At 36.5% G+C, this 16,454-nt stretch overlaps 1 pseudogene; it reads left to right on the top strand.

Annotated features, from left to right (window-relative positions):
- Positions 1-8,875: 8,875 nt before the first annotated feature.
- Positions 8,876-14,878, top strand: LOC145590230 (7-deoxyloganetic acid glucosyltransferase pseudogene; annotated as a pseudogene).
- Positions 14,879-16,454: the final 1,576 nt, after the last annotated feature.

The raw sequence follows: 16,454 nt of genomic DNA, 5'->3' as shown, positions 1-16,454 counted from the left end.
GACTAAGATTGCGTAATTAGTTTGAAGCCATTAATTTGGCAGCTTCATTCACGTATAAGTGACAGTGTGACACAACCATTGCAAGCAAAAATTTAAAGCTAGATTAATTTTCTTCTAATTCTAGTAAATAGTAACATGGAGGTGCTCAAACTAGACATATCTATCTATACTTATATATCAAAAAGCGTTCCTAAAACAAAATATGAACACAAGACCAATAAGAAATGAATTGATGTTCTTACCATCTTTGCTATCTTTCAATTATGCTTCATATTCAATTATAATATACTCTCTCCATCCGTAAATTACATTCCTACTTCTGTCTATTATGTGAGGAATAAATGCTAGAAGTTGGAATATAATTTAGGGATAGAGGGAGTACTAAATATTTTGTATTAAACTTCAATGTAAGAGCACTTATTTAGTTTCATGGTTATTACTGCTCATTTTTTATTTTAATTACTATCTCCGTTTCATATTATTTGCAATGATTTGACATAAAATAGAGAAAAAAAAGCTCTAATTGTTGCAAATAATATGAAACGGAGGTAGTATATAGTTTATAGTTTATATCTCAAATAATATGAATAGATATAGAAAGTAAAACTTGGTACATCGCTCGGGCCACACACTAGTTTGATTATTACAACATGGTTTACTTACTTGTGTTAATTACTCTTAGTACAAGTATTTACAGCTTGTTTGGATGGAGAGTAATGGAGTGAAGGGAAGGGGAGGGAAAGGAATAGATGAGTTTTTCTCCATTTGGATAGGCAGGATAACAAAAATGGGAGGTGAGGGAATTAGGAGGAAGAGAAATGGAAGGAAATTATTTCCTTCCACAATTAAAAAACAAATCTTTCCAAATTAGAGAAGATTTGAAAGGAAAACTCTGCTTCCTTCAACATTTACTGTTTGACGTCTCCACCAAAAGTCTCGTCATCTTCCGCCGCCATGTCCACCGCCATATTCAATCTTAAGAAATTTTGTTTTCTGAAATTGTTTTTTAAGTATAAACATGTCAAATGTTAGAACTTGAGATACAAAATTTCTGGTTATTATTTACAAAAAGTGATTTTTCACAAAATCTGATTTTTATTTTCATTATCAAGTTTTGAAAAAGAATTTTGGTTCTTCAAAAATCGATTTTCTGGAAAAAAAAAGGTTTTGATATAATCATCAATACTAATATATTAAAGTAATCTCCATCCCTATCCCCAAAGTACACGTGTCGCGTTTGTATTAAAAAAATTCCCGCCAAAAATCTTTTTTTTTCTTTTTCTCTTTTTTGTTCATGAAAATTAATAACATAGCTGATAAAAAAAATTAAAAAAAAAAAAGAATATGCAACCTAAAAAATAGAGCAACAATAACAACTTAAATAAATTAAATATTTTTTGTATATTCCCTTGAATCTTTAATTGAAGGAAATCAATTCCGTGGCTTTCTCATTATACACAAAGAGTATATATACATAATGCCTAATAGGGTTGGAAGCCCAATAAAGTAAACTATATATTTTACAAAAATATACAAACTCTAACACACCCCCGCAGTCGTAGCGGGAGATTCTCGTACGCTAAGACTGTCCCGAAAATCATTGAATAGTACGCGCGGAAGCCCTTTAGTGAATATATCTGCAATTTGATAACGGGACGGTACATGAAGCACACGAACTTCGCCACGAGCCACCTTCTCACGGACGAAGTGAATATCCATCTCAATGTGCTTAGTGCGCTGATGCTGAACTGGATTGCCTGATAAATAAATCGCACTAACATTGTCACAATAAACCAGGGTAGCTTTTTGAATCGGACGATGTAACTCTAATAATAAATTCCTAATCCAACAGGAATCAGAAACCACATTAGCAACGCCCCTGTATTCCGCTTCAGCACTACTTTTAGAGAGAGTAGGTTGCCGTTTGGAAGACCAAGAAATAAGATTATCACCAAGAAACACACAGTACCCTGAGGTGGATCGACGGGTGTCTGGACACCCACCCCAATCTGCATCTGTATATGATATAAGACGATCAACATCGGACTTGTACAGATGCAAACCAAAAGACAAAGTACCCTGAATATAGCGTATGATACGCTTGAGAGCACTCATATGCTCATTTGTCGGAGCATGCATATGAAGACAAACTTGCTGCACAGCATAAGAAATGTCAGGGCGAGTGAAAGTAAGATACTGAAGAGCACCTGCAAGACTACGGTACATAGTCGGATCAGAATAAGGAGTATCACCGGTTGCACTAAGCTTTGACTTCGTGTCAACCGGAGTGGGACTAGGACTGCAGTTAGACATCCCTGCACGCTCAATAATGTTGGCAGCATATTGCCTCTGAGATAAAAATAGACCCTGGGCATGGCGAGTGACAGCAATCCCCAAAAAGAAACTCAGAGGACCAAGATCCTTCATAGCAAATTCCGAACCCAAGAGAGACATAAAATGCTTACAAAGACGATCAGATGAGGCCGTAAGAATAATGTCATCCACATACAACAGAATATATGCAACATCAGAACCATTCCTGTATATGAATAAAGAGTGATCTGACTGGCTGTGAGTGAAACCAATGGTAGCAAGAAAATCAGCAAATCGTTGATACCAAGCTCGAGGAGCTTGTTTCAAACCATATAAAGACCTGTTCAGGAGACAGACATAATCAGGATGATCGTTATCACGAAAACCCATGAGTTGATGCATATAAACAGTTTCATTAAGATGACCATGTAAGAAAGCATTCTTGACATCCATTTGGTGGATAGGCCAAGATTTGGAGAGAGCAATACTCAGCACTGTTCGAATAGTAGCAGGTTTAACCACGGGGCTAAACGTCTCATCACAATCGATCCCCTGCTGCTGAGTCTTACCATCACCTACAAGACGAGCTTTATAACGCTCAAAAGAACCATCAGATTTATGCTTATGCCGAAAAATCCACAATGACCGAATAACATTCACATCGGGTGGCCTAGGCACCAAATCCCAAGTCTTATTATCAATTAAAGCATTATATTCATCCAACATTGCATTTTTCCAATTTTGATCACGTAGCGCACTAACGGGATTTTTAGGAATAGGGGAAAGAGCCGTAGTGGTTGAGGTGTGAAGATTGGAAGAATACTTCGGATTGGGCTTGAAAATACCATTGATAGCACGAGTAGTCATGCGGTGGAGCATGGGATTATTTGGCCTAGGAGACGAGACTGGTGAGTGAGTAATTTCAGCAAGGGAATTTGGGCCAAAGGAAGCTGACGAGTCCATGTGAGGAGTTGGGGAGAATATGGGCTGCTGTGGAGCACGGCCCGGAGCGAGAGCAGCAGCAGGAGAGCGGACTGGGCCCGTGTGAGACTGCGGCCCAGGCGAAGCTGAAGAGTGGGAGCGAACTGGGCCCGTGTGAGACTGCGGCCCAGTTTGAGAATTGGGAGAAGTGGGCTGAGGAATTGGGTCAGGCTGATGTTGTCGTGGGTTTGGGGTTGGAGTGATGGCATGCATTATGGAAGGAATGACATTGTCACTCAAAAAATCATAACTCGAAGTGGTGGGTTTGTGTAATTTGGAGAAAGGAAACTCGGTTTCTACAAACCGCACATGACGACAAATAATTATTTTACCACTAGACATATCGTAGCACTTAGAGCCACGACGATTAGGAGCCGGACCTAAATAAGCACAAGGGGTTGATCTCTCCTGCAATTTGTGAATAGTAGTAGAAGGAAATAAGGGAAAGCACAAACACCCAAAGACACGCAAATCGGAGTAAGAAGGATCACTTTGATAGAGGATTTGCGTGGGAGAGAGATTATCTAAGACCTTAGTAGGGAGTATATTCAGAAGATACGTTGCCATAGAGAGTGCATGATGCCAAAAGGTTTGCGGCATAGATGCATGGGAGAGAAGGGTTCGAATGATATTATTGATGGATTTTATGTGTCGTTCGGCTTTGCCATTTTGTGGAGATGTGTGAGGGCAAGAGAGACGAAAGAGTAACCCATGTTGATCAAAGAACTGCTCAAAGGTACCGTTAATATATTCTGTGCCATTGTCACATTGAAAAGTTTTGATATGACGTTCAAATTGAGTTTTGACAAGAGCATGGAAAGACAAAAAAAATTGTTTAACCTGTGATTTCTTGGCAATAGGAAATGTCCACAAAAATTTGCTATAGTCATCAAGAAATAGAACATAATAACGGTGCCCGGAAGAGCTAGCAATAGGAGAAGTCCAAAGATCACTATGAATAATATCAAACGGTAAGAAAGTATATGATAAAGAATCATAGAAAGGCAACTTAGAATGTTTCCCTAGAGGACATGAAGAGCAAAAAACTTTACAAGCCTTATTACAATCAATAAACTTATCACTACGAAGAGTGTTGATAATTGCATCGCCAGGATGACCTAAACGATTGTGCCAAAGATCGGTAGAGAGTGTAGTAAAAGCTGATTGATTTGAGTGATTGGCTTGAATATTAGAGAAAAGTGGATAAAGATCTTCGGTACTGTCACATCTCATTAGTCTGATCCCCGTCTGTAAGTCATGAACAGAAAAGCCAAAAGGGTCAAAAGAAATTGAAACCATATTGTCAGTGGTAAATTTACGAACAGAGATCAAATTTTTAATGAGTTTAGGAGCATGAAGAACATTGCTAAGAGTGAACGGAGGATGAGGAGAGGGTAAAATAGTGCTACCGTGACCAATAACCGGAATTAAATGACCACTACCAACAACAATGTTTTGATGCTTATTGCTTGAATTGAAATAAGAGGAGAGAATACCTGCATCTGCCGTCATATGAGACGTTGCGCCGGTATCCATATAATAATTCCCATCAGGCTGAGAGAATGAAAGAGCATGCATCGCGGCCTCAATGTCTGTTGGAGTGTAGCTGGCCGTGGAAGGAGCAGAAGGCGGAACACTTGCATTGTATGCTTGAGGTCTGGGCCCAAGCACACCTGGCCCATTAGGAGAGCGTTGGGCTGAGTAATTTGGCCTTGGCTGCCAAGAGAAAGCAGGATATGGACATGGTGGAATTGTCCATCCACCCCACCCCGGTTGCCACTGTGGCCACTGCCCTTGCTGAGGTGGCCCCTGCTGACGTGGCTGCTGCTGCCACTGTGGCTGCTGATGTGGCGGTTGACTGGAGTTTGACCCATTTGACTGCTGCCCCTTTTTCTTCCCATTGTTCTTGTTCCTTCCTTTGTTGTTGTTGTTGCGGTTTTTTCTTGAAGAGGAATCGGTGTGAGAAGAGTCAGACGCAACCAAAGCGGCACCCCCGGCACGGCCCCCAGAACCACCATTTTCACGAGCCAGACGTGCTTTGATAGTACGCTCTGCCATTTTCAACCTTGAACGACAACTTTCAAATGATGGTAAAGGCTCTTGATTTTGTATGTAGTCCACTGTACCGCTATACGCCTCAGGTAGAGAACCCGTGAGACGCAAAACCAGACGCCCATTAGTGACCGGAGCCTCAACATCCGCCAACCTGTCCGCCAGAGATTGGAGGTGATTGCAAAAAGTGTCGATCGAGTTAAAATCCTCGAACAGAGCATTAGCAAAATCCTCCTCGAGATGGGTAGCTCGAGAAGCTTTGTTATCCTGGAACAGAGATGCAAGACGCTTCCATGCCCCTTCCGCCGTGTCTTCGCGTTTGAGAACGGCATTGAGAAGATCGGGAGAAATGGTGTTGTAAATCCAGTGCAACACAACAGCATCTAATCGTTTCCAGAAGATCGGATCAGCCTTCTTAGCCGCATCAGACGCAGCCTTGGCTGTTGCCTCCGTTGGTGGAACCAAATGATCATAAAGATCATGAACCCTAACAAGATTGGTAAACAACGTAGCCCAAGAATGATACAAACTCTGCTCATTGTCTAATGTAATGGGAATTAAAGACTTGACATTAGTAACGGTGAGCGCAGGATGAAACTTAGGTGTGTCTGCCATGAGAAAGAGATTAGAAGAAGAAGAAGAAAGGTGCGGCTAGGGTTAGGAGGAAAGGATCGAAAGAGTATCTGATACCATGAAGGAAATCAATTCCGTGGCTTTCTCATTATACACAAAGAGTATATATACATAATGCCTAATAGGGTTGGAAGCCCAATAAAGTAAACTATATATTTTACAAAAATATACAAACTCTAACATTAATCGTTAATATATATAATGTATGGTTCGTTTTCTACTCTAAAAAAAGATTTTAATTCAATTTTAAATTCATAAGATGTCAGGAAACTAAAATTAGAGATAAGTACTCTATATTACCGTATCTAATCTATAATAATTTGATAACATAAATAGATACTTCTCAAACTTATAGTAATTTATAAAAATAATTTGTTTTCTTGTGAATATCCGAGCATTGCTCGGGCAAAGAACTAGTATAAGGATATACGAAGTATATTTTTAGAAAATGTGTTCTTTTTCTAAAACCAACATTTAGAAGATCTTGTTTTGATTTTCGAAAATCAATTTTCTGAAATTTTGGTTTTAATTTTCAAAAATTAATTTTCTGACAATTTCGTTTAAGAAATTGACAGGGAATTGATTTCCAAATTTTTTTTTTATTTTGCAAAATTTATATTTCCAAAATTTTATATTTTGGAATTTTGATATCTGAATTATTGATTTTGAAAAAACAAAAAAAAAATCAATTCATATTATCTCAAGAACAAAAAATTAATTCAGCCATGGGTAAATTTAACAAGAACAAGCAAATTCCCTCACTCTCTCTTCCTTCATTTTCTCTATTATCCAAAAGATGGATTTTGAATTCTTCACCCCTCCCCTTCCTTTACCTCCCCTTCCTTCATCTACCTTCCCCTCCCTTTCCTTCCAAAAATTCTATCCAAACACAACGTTAAGGAAGTTATGAGCTAATTTAAATTGATTATGAATTACTCTTAGTACATCTTTTTAAGAGCTATGAGCTAATTTAAGTTGATTGTGTATTCAATTCGAAGCCACTAATTTCGGCTGTTACCTAATGCCTCTATTGTTGGGGCAAAGTAAATGAAAATTAGAGAAATGAACTCTAGAAAATACACGTTAAATCGTATTCTTCCCATTTTTTTAAAAAACCTACACTTGCTATGTTCGTCCGATTTTTTATTTAAAGCTAAATTTCCTCTTTTGAAAATCTCTTATACTTAATAATATTCTTTATTCACTAATGATCCCCACTCTCTCAGTCCCTCTTACCTTATTCTGGCTCTGATTCTTAGAGCAAGTCCAATGATAGAAGCTAAGATAAAGGCTTGCTTGATTGTAATTAAGTGTTAAACTAGTCTCTTAGGCACGTGATACGTCAGGTTGTGGCCTTGTCACCTTTCATGGTAATTTGTCTTCTGAAGAAATATATATAATGGCATGATGTGATTATTAATTCAATTTAGAAAATAAAATTAAAAAAAAAAGGAAATTTCATCAAAAAAAAAACCATTTATAACAACTTTTGTTGGGAAAAACCTTATAAATTTTTTTTGACAAGGAGCAACCAGATTGTAAAATATTTTTGTTGAAGACAACCAAGGGTCATAATCCGGCCAATTAGGGGTTACTAGACCAATCAAGAGTTACTTGTGTGTTAGCTGGCCGCACCGTGTGGCCAGCCATACATAAAACCTACTGTAGAATAAACTATTATCCGAGTATAAATTTTTTTTTTTTTTTTTTTTTTTTTTGGCAAAGAGAATAAACTGTTATCCGAGGATTTAATCAAATTAAAGTAGTATAGTTAATTAATTCGTTACCATAATGTGTTAAGGCATGCTCCCATAGCCCATATTCTACTCGATCTCATATCTATGCTCTCTTAACAAATGTTCCCACAACTAATGATTTCAAATCTATGCTCACATGTATTTAAATATTTAGAACATGCTTTAATTTGTACAAGGTTTAATCTCAAGACCCAAGTTTATATACATTAAAATTTTAGCCACTGATGTTATATTTAATGTTAATCTTTTTAAATTAAAATATCAATAAGCAAGATCCAGTAATTTAGCGTATCATACCAGTACACATTATAGCCATTACAGGTAAGGATCAACGGACCAAGTGTGTAGATAACATTGACTTGAAGTCGTCTTGAACACATATGAGATGAAGTCATGGAGTCGATGAAAATGAGTAGTTTTTATTCACATTTCACAACACTTGCAGAGTTGTACCACATTTTTGGTTTTTTAAAATGCAAGTGCTCGTTTAGTGTAAGTTTCCTCGTTATTGACATATTGACTTCAACATATTATATTACTTTGTATAACAGTAAAAAATATTATCATCAAGAAAATTTGAAATTTAAGTTTTCAAACATAATTTAATGTTTCAACTTGAATAGAGCTAAGTTTAATCGAGTAAGACATAATTAACGGTTTGATCTCTCGGACAAAAAATAGTACGGAGTATTTTTTTTCTTCAAAAAACTACGGAGTACTTGGTTTTTTTCACATTTAAAATGTAGATATTTAAAGTATAATTTAAGATGTGCCTTTAAAGCGATGAAAATTCAAATAAAACAATTTAAAATGATTGAATAATTTCCCACCCAACTAAATCTATGAAAAAAACCTAAACGTTAAAAAAAATAATAAAATAAAAAATAATATTATTGTTAGTTTGAGATCGAAATGGAGCAACTACCACTAAAAATTCCTCATGTATTGATATTCCTTTTGCCAATCCAAGGTGCAGTTAGTAGTTGTTGATAAAATTTCCAAAAAATAACGGTGGTCTAAGTTTATGTTAGTAGACACATATAAGGCTTATGACTCCATAAGCTTATGATTGAATAATTTCCCACCAAACTAAACTTACAAACAAAATTTCTAAAGAAAAATAAAATTGTGAGATCGAAATGGAGCAATTACCACTAAAAATTCCTCACGTATTGATATTCCCTTTGCCAATCCAAGGTGCAGTTAACTCCATGCTAAAACTAGCCGAGCTCATTCTTCTTGCTTCTAATGGCCAGATCCACATTACCTTCCTCACCACCGAGCACGTGCACCACCGCCTCAAGCTCCACGCCAAGGCAGCCACCCGCTTCAACGCCTACGCCGGATTCTCTCTTCGGAGCTTCTCGGATGGCCTACCGGAAGATCATCCTCGTGGAGGCGACAAATTTATGGAAATGTTGGATGCTTTAGAAGCTGTGAGCTGCCCACTTATAAGGGAGATGCTAGTAAAAGATTCAAAGTTTGTAGAAAAAGTACCCATAACATGTATGATACCAGATGGTTCATACAATTTTGCTTTGGATGTTGGTAAAGAGGCTGGAATTCCTGTTCTTTACTTTGATACAATTAGTCCTTCTTGTCTTTGGGTTTATCTTTGCCTTCCTAAGTTAATTGAAGCTGGTGAAGTTCCATTTGACTTTTTCCTATACATTTTCATTGCATATCAATATTATACATTTTAAATTATATTATATCTATCTCTAATTACATTGCATATTTATAAAATTGTAAAAGTTTGATATTCTAAAAATTCTCATCAAGATGAATCAATTAAGACCTCAACACTTAACCATGTTTTTGTTTATATATTAGAATTGATTTAGGGCTCGTTCTCTTCGGCTTAATTTCAGTTCAGTTCAACTCCAATCAGTTCAGTTCATCTCCAATTAGTTTAGTCCAGTTCAATTCCTAATTTCCTTCTCTCATAAACAATTCAATTCAACTCATCTCAATTCAATTCAGTTCCAATCACTTCAATTTAGTTCAGTTTAGTAAATCAGAACAGACCCTTAGAAGATTCTTTTTAGTTGTGAATAATGTGAATCTATATATTATACTAAAGTAATCCCCAATAATATCTTTAGAAAACACGTGTCAATGCCTCATAAAAAAATTTTCCTATGAATTTTTGACAAATTAGAGAAAGAGAGAATGAATGGCTTGTTTATCACAAATTTTTGTATGGTGTGGCCAGCCACAATTTCTATGTTTTTTTTTAATTATTAGCTTCTTTTCCAAGCCAAACCACACATCACCAACAACATATCTGTACTTCACCCATTTTCTCTCTCCTCTTTTCTTAGCTTCTTCTCCAAGCCAGACCACACATCACCAACAACCATATCTCTCACTACTAAAATTCGGCAAAATTGCGACCGTTTTTTTACGACCGTCATTAAAACGGTCGCAAAATATGAAATCTACGATCGTTTTTTATGCGGTCGCAGATTTGAGACCGTTTTCAAAGCAGTCGCAGATTTGCGACCGACTTTGGGCTATTAAACAGTCGCAAAGGTATTTTAAATAAAATAAATGTGCCATATAATTTTAAATAAAAATAAATTTGTTGCAAACGTTTAAGAATCGGTCGTAATTCTGTGACCGCTTTTAGCGGTTCGCAAAATAAATTTTTTTTTAAAAAAAAACGGGCTATAAAACGGGTGGAAAACTCACCCTAACCCTAATTCATCTCAACTCACGCCGCTCCTCTCTCTCTCTCTCTCTCTCTCTCTCTCTCTCTCTCTCTCTCTCTCTCTCTCTCTCTCTCTCTCTCTCTCTCTCCTTTCTTCTCTTTCCTTCTCTCTTCTCTTTCCTTTCTTTTCTTCTCCTTATCCCTTTGTTCTTTTTTTTTACTGCTAATCGCATCTCCATTTAAGTTCGTCTCACGCCACTCCATTGTTGTCTTCTTTTTCTTCTTCATTCGTTCCAGATCTAGAGTGTTGTTCGAATTTTCGTCAACAAAATGGTGTTCAAATTTACATCAACATGCGAATTATTGTTTTCATGGTAAAATTCAACCATAAAAATTCTAGATCCGGAGTTTTTATGGTCGAATTTGACCGTATAAACCCAAAGAGGAAGAATTATTGCGAAAGTTATGTTGATGTTCCGAAAATTTTGTTTGTTTTTTTTTTAATTTCGATTTCTGTAGTTTTTATTTCGATTTTCGATCGGATTTAAATTTGATGTTTGAGATTTTTGTTAAATTCTGTTCCAATGACAGTTTGATTTTTGTTCAAATTTTTTTTCTTCGAATTTTTGGTATTATTTTCGTTTGATTTTTTGGGTTTTTTTTAGGGTTTTTTTTTTTACTTTTTTGTGTTTAATTTATGTTAGTTTAATTAATGGGTCGAATTTTGGGTGTAATTTTGTGGGTTTAATACTTTAATTTATGTTAGTTTAATTTATTGGTTGAGTTTTTGGTCGAATTGATTGCCGGGGGTGAATATGGTGTATTCGGGGTGGCTGGTGATGTGTATTCGGGGTGGCTGGTGATGGGGCTGGCTCAGAAGTACAGGAAGGTGGCTGCGTTTTTTTTTGTTTTTCCTAAACGTTTTGCGACGGCTTAAGACGATCGCTAATATCCAGATTTGCGACCGCCTCTTTAATCGGTCGCAATTATTATTATTTGCGACCGTTCTCCTTACGATCATTGAAAATATTAAACACGGTCGCAAAAAATCTGCGACCGTCAGTCGGTCGTAATTATGTTTTTTTGCGACTAAGTGAATAATGACCACCACATTACGACCGTTGACGGTTGCAATTATTTTCAGCGACCGCTTTTGCTATTTTCAACGACCGTCAGAGGCGGTCGCAATTTGGTCGAATTTTAATAGTGTCTACTCCACCCATTTTCTCTCTGTTGTTTGCCAAATTGCTGTAATTAAAGCCCGAAATTGTAGAAATTGGGTGTCAAATTGCTGTGAAAAATTGCGATTAATTAACCTTAAGATCATCAACAACATTAGAAGTAGTGAAATCAATGATAACTGAAGAAATGTGAGCTCATTTTCTTCGTGAAATCTTAGATCGAACATTCTTCGTAAAAAATTCAGCAACAGAAACAACAATAGTAATATGAGTATATTGTAGAATATTTGTAGGGTGCGACTGGTTTGGTCAGGGGTTACTTGTAGGGTGTTACTGGTTTGGTCATGGGTTACTTGTAAGGTGTTACTGGTTTTGGTCAGGGGTTATTTGTAGGGTGTTACTGGTTTGGTATGGGGCTCACAAGTAACCCTTGAATAAGTAACTCATTCAAGTAACCCTTGAATAAGTAACTCATACAAGTAACCCCTGAAGTAACTCATATAAGTAACCCCTGAATAAGTAACTCATACAAGTAACCCTTGAATAAGTAACTCATACAAGTAACCCTTGAATTAGTTCATATAAGTAACCCCTGAATAAGTAATCCATACAAGTAACCCCTGAAAAAAAAAATACAAGTAACCCTTGAAAAATACAAGTAACCCCAGGATAAGTAATCCATACAAGTAACCCCTAGAAAAAAAAATACAAATAACCCCTGAAAAATATAAGTAACCCTGACAAAACCAGTAACCCCGTTATGCGGCGCGCGTCTGAGTCCGTTATTTTTGTTGACTTGACAGCAGGCCACATCGTGTGGTCTGCTGCACCAAAAAGGCTCTGCTTGTTTATTATTCATCAATAGGTTGAGTATTTATACAAAACTTAAGCTCATAAGATAGGAAATAATCTTCCTAAAAGATATATTAGCATAACCATAAATCCAAAAATATATTCCCTAAATAATATCTTGACATAAATAAACCTAAATATATTTTCCAATATCTCATATCTCTAACACTCTCCCGCAATCGTAACGACAGTAACACGAACGTTGCGACTGGAAATTCTTCACTTTGTTGAAGTCGTTCGAGTTGCACTACTCGGTTGATGTCGCCTTCATTTTTTTTTTTTTTTGAATGATGAGAACGTTCATCTTTTCAAACCCATCAATCATCGATCAAGCAGGAACGTCACTCTTTTCGAACTTGCAAATATAACAATTTTTGGTTTTTCTATAGCAAAACCAAGCTCCAATCAAATATTAGTTTTTCAGAGTAAATTAAACCACACTCAAATCTCTTAATGATCTTTTAGAGTAAACCACACTCAAATCTCTTATTGGTTTTTTTTTTTGAGTAAACCACACTCAAAACATTTAAAACCCTTGTCTCACGACACAAGGAGAACCAACACATTAACCTTGTCAAAAGTTTATGGACCTATTCAACCAAAAGTTTAACCTGGTGGTTGAGGTCCAAATATATGTTTGATACTCTATCAAACTCTCTTTAGTATCTAGATTTAATCAATGTTTAGTCAATGTTTGTAATAAATTAAAGCTCAATGTAATTTTTCTTCTTGTAGAAAATGATGATTTTGAAGCACTGGTTAGTGTCCCTAGCATGGAAAGTCTCTTGAGGCGACGTGATCTACCTGATTTTTGTCGAGCCAACAATCCTACTAGTAATGTTATGATCCAACGCATTTTGAAACAAGCGAAGCAATTTAGCAAGGCTTCGGGCTTTATACTCAACACATTTGAAGAACTCAAAGTACCATTGCTTTCCAGCATTCTGTCACGTGCGGACTAACTCCCCTAGTCTTATGCACGCGCGCCCACTAACTTCCTTCCCAAAGGTTGCTAGTCAAGGCTTAACCCTGAGTATTGCTCCTAGCAAGTAAGGCAACGAAAGCTTAAGTAAGTGAGAAATTAAGTAAGAATACAAGAGAGTAAGTTAAGAGAACTTGTATTGCTTGAGAGAGAGTGTTTAAAAAATGCTTAGATAGTTTACAAATGAGGGGAAGGTACCTATTTATAGGCCTCCCAAGTGCCTAGAGAGTTCTACTTTAGAGCATTCTAACCTCCTTAAATGGAAGGTCCTAGAACAAGGTTATTTTAAAGACTTTTATACAATTCTAAGGTACATCTCTTATGTAAAACATTCCGGAGTATTCTATAATACTCTAGACCTACAAGAATGTACAAGAGTACCCTAGAAAGTCCTAGAAGCTTCCGGATGCATCCCGAGACTCCTAGCACTTTCTGGAATGTTCCGGACTTCTCCTCGAGAATCCGGCTGCACCATTGTCTTCATTGGGCCCAAAAACGATGGACCCCCAAGTTTGGGCTCATTTGGGTTTCATTTGGTCACCCAAATGACCCATTATTGTGTTATTGTCAATTGGGTGTTCACTAGGAAAACAGCACCAAATCAAAATAAAGCTATTTAGGGGGAAGGTGCTTCCTAGCACCCATGGGCATCTCCCTTGGCCCGAATGGTTGCCTAGTGCCCAATTGACATTGCTGCTACCTTGGTGGGTGTGGGACATGAGTCGTGACAATTCGCTCTCATTTTCCAGATGTGTATGCTATCAGTCCGATACATCTACACTTGAAGGAAAGAATATCACAACACACGACGCTATCTTATAACTTTTAAATAGTTTGTGGCATGAGGATAGAGAATGCTTAGAGTGGCTCGATCAACAACCCCTAAGAAGCGTCGTCTTTTGCAGTTTTGGAACTCATATGTATATAACCAAGGAAAATCTCATGGAGTTTTGGGTAGGTTTGGTAAATAGTAGGACTCGATTTTATGGGTTAAACAACCACAATCTATGATAGGGATGGACGACGATGTTCTCAATTGGGACGAACAAATACCTAGTGGTTTGTTAAAGAGTGTGAAGCAAAATGGGTATGTGGTAGATTGGGCTCCGCAAGAAGAGATTTTAGGTCATTCTTCTATAGGAGGCTTCTTAACTCATAGTGGATGGAACTCGACAATGGAAAGTATTGTGGCAGGAGTGCCAATGATATGTTGGCCTCGTTACGTAGATCAATTAGTTATTAGCAGGTATGTGAGCCATGTTTGGATGGTTGGATTAGACATGAAGGATGTATGTGATAAAATTATAATAGAGAATATGGTAAGGGAAATCATGGATAAAAGGAAACATGAGTTCGTACAAAAATCAAATGCATTAGCCAACTTAGCTACACAATCGGTAAAGAAAAATGGATCTTCCTATCGTTCTTTGGATAATTAGTTGATGACATAATATCTTTTAGATTAGCAATGTGAGTAGAAAATTCGATACGTAAATGTCTTGCTTGAGTTCATGAGTTGCTTCGTGACTTTGGTTTTCTAGTCAACAATAGCATTTTTACTCTAATCTATATGCAATTCTAATTTTTCTCTGTCTAAGGCCATGTAACATTGTTTAAGTTTATTAGTGCTGGACTGAAATTATTCTTAGTAAATTAAAATTATTTTTATTGAACTTAAATAATTAAACTGAATTGAAATTTTTTTACTGAATTGAAATTATTCTATTGAACCAAAATTATTTTACTGATTCTCTATTACATTTCTTCTTTAAAGTTATTGATTTTCACTAAATTGAACTAATTATTGAGCTAAGCTTATGATTGCTCTACTCTACCCATTTTCTCATAAGATAAGATATCTTTTTATTCGGTCATATATATGAAAGATAGTTATGAGCAAGCGTTTTAGGACACTACAATTCCCCACAAATATAGATATTACCTTAACTTATCCACTTTACTCTTTAAGGCATCTGTTGTTATGGCAATCCAAAGATATACAATTGCAAAGTGATGTTTTAGGGTGTCATCACTCCCTAAGGATTGATATAACCTTAATTTACCTACTTTATTCCTATTAGGGTATCTTTTAGTTTGGCCAATAGCGATGTCTACACCCTTAGGAAATTACTAAATTATACTTCGTATGAAACACATAATATTGTATTATCAATGCACTTTAAAAATGTTTATCAAAACTTGCTTATTAAAAGCTCATTTGATTTTAATCAAGCTCACCCCGAGCCAAATTTCATGAGCTACTCATGAGCCAAGCTCGAACAAGTAAACATATAACGAGCCAAGTAAGTCATCCGAAAATTGAAAGCTCAATCGAGCTTGACTCGAGCTCATGTATTTCTTATCAATCTTAGCTCAAATAGGAAAATACTCTGTGATTTACTCTATTGACATTTGACAACATGATACTTTGTTAGATTTAGCTGTTAATAATGGGATCCAACCCATATATAATTAAGGGATTTTTCATATGGTACCACACTACCACCAAATTTTTGGCTTTTTCATATGGTACCCAAATATATTTTTTTCTTCCACGCGGTACCATCCAAGATTATAGTTAATTCATACCATGATACTCCGTTAATTAAAATGGTAATTACATTTGGTACCGCTGAACTACTTTATTCATTCAATCTTCCATTTCTAAACAAATCTACAACAATGGCGTACTAATGGTCAATGGAGACCACTCTTTTTCTCTCTCATCCTTGTCTCTCTTCATACCAGAACAGACAATTAGTATCAATGCAATGGAGACCATTCATTCAATCTTCCTCTTTCTATCAATTATTGGCGAAATACAGGTGATGAGTTTTTAATTCTCATAAGATAGTACTTCGCAATTGTGTATATACCAAAACAATTAGCAATTATAGGCAATAAGTTTTTGATTCTCTCTCATCGCCGAAAACATAGCCACCCAAGTACAGATTGAAGAAGCGAAGGATTCTTCTTGCGGTGGAATGAACGACGGCCGTTGTAGTCGTCGGAGTAATGGTTGGAGTTTTGGCGGTTGGTTGTGCCGGGTG

The sequence above is a fragment of the Chenopodium album genome, chromosome 17, assembly GCF_948465745.1.
Source record: "Chenopodium album chromosome 17, dcCheAlbu1.1, whole genome shotgun sequence".
In the NCBI taxonomy this organism is placed as follows: domain Eukaryota; kingdom Viridiplantae; phylum Streptophyta; class Magnoliopsida; order Caryophyllales; family Amaranthaceae; genus Chenopodium; species Chenopodium album.
This window is presented reverse-complemented; position numbering and strand designations above follow the sequence as displayed.